Below are 1,438 nucleotides of genomic sequence, written 5' to 3'. Positions count from 1 at the left end.
CCCCCCCCCCCCCCCCCCACCCCCCCCCCCCCAGCTTTTGTGGCAGCACTAGAGGTTGAGTTTCCCTCTCCCTCCCGCCTCACCGTGCATCCCCAGGGGTTTGAAGGCCCTTGTGTTTTGTAAGGTAGTGGGAAATTTCCGCCTCCTTTTCCCAGTCCATGAACTGGGCCTCTAGCAAACCCCGCAAATATGGTGAAACTCGCTGCACCCCCAACTCACGCTGTGCCTCTCCTCCTCCCGGGCTGCAGCAGGGAATGCAACCCGGCTGCTCCCACCCGTGGGGAGACCCAGCCCACGTTAATATCCCCAAGGACAGCCCCAGCACAGCATTTCTGGGTCCTTGCCATCCCCTTGGGTGAGGTCTGATGCTGTGCACTGAGCACAGCGTGTCCCTTTTGTCACCTTGGGGACCTGGCTGTAGCAGGGGCCCTGCAGCCACCTGCCTTAGCTGCACCGGACAGTATGGCAGCGCCTGGCCCCCCCCCCGGCCTTTTCTGGGATGCTGAGCCAGCCCCTGCCTGCACCCCAGCCATTTTACCCCCTACTCCATCATCCCCCAAGAAGGGCCAGTGAGCAGCCCCAGGCCCGGGGTGCCTGGAGGGTGCCGGCCGCCTGCGAGTGCTGCAGCCGCCTGCGTTGTGTCAGCGCTCGGCAATGCTGTTTACACATGAGAGAGGCTCAGAGGCATCCGCGCCAGCAGCCAATTACCCAGTTTTGATCTTTTTTGGTGAAAAGGAAACCAGGGCTTTTCAGACATGGCCAAATTTGATAAGCTGGGGGAGGCGGGGGCGGGCGCGGGAGGCTTTTCCCCACCGACCTCTCGAGAGGGAAGGGGCCAGGGTGTGCAGGCAGTTGGGTGATGGCCAGAGCCTGCCTGCTGGCTGGGACGGGGTGGCCAGCAGGCTCCGCGTGCCCGTGCTGGCTCCGGTGCCACCCCTGCTGGAGTGGGGTGCCCTGCAGTCAGCCCCTCGGGGGGACGTGAGGGAGCGGGTGGCCAGAAAGGGCTGGAAACCCCCGCACAGCTCCCCTTGGAGTAGATTACCCAGGGTAGAGGGGATGTGCTTTCAGGTTTTGTTGCATGTGTTCGTCCCTGTTACCTCCCCACCGTGTTGCCCCGCTGCCGCAGGAAGCTTGGGTGGAAAGCAGAGGCTGGAGAGTGGGAACAGGCTCCGAAACAGGGCGGGAGGGGCTGTGAAGATAGGCTCTATCTGCCCCCAGTAAACCCAGGCGTGTATTTCCCAGGGTGACCGTCATGGAACCTGCTGCCGTGCCCCCAGCCAAGCCTGGGCTCCTGGGGTTAGAGGGATGCAGGACGGCCGCGCTGTGCCGTGCTCAGCAGGAGGGATGCGCTGGCCAGGGAGCGCGTGGCAGAGCACACGACAGGCCACAGGTAAGGGAATGGGGGGAATCAGACCACAGTTCCCACGCTGGCAGAAAA

Source organism: Charadrius vociferus, unplaced genomic scaffold (genome assembly GCF_000708025.1).
Source record: "Charadrius vociferus isolate BGI_N301 unplaced genomic scaffold, ASM70802v2 scaffold3, whole genome shotgun sequence".
Taxonomy (NCBI): domain Eukaryota; kingdom Metazoa; phylum Chordata; class Aves; order Charadriiformes; family Charadriidae; genus Charadrius; species Charadrius vociferus.
Note: the sequence above shows the minus strand (reverse complement) of the source record.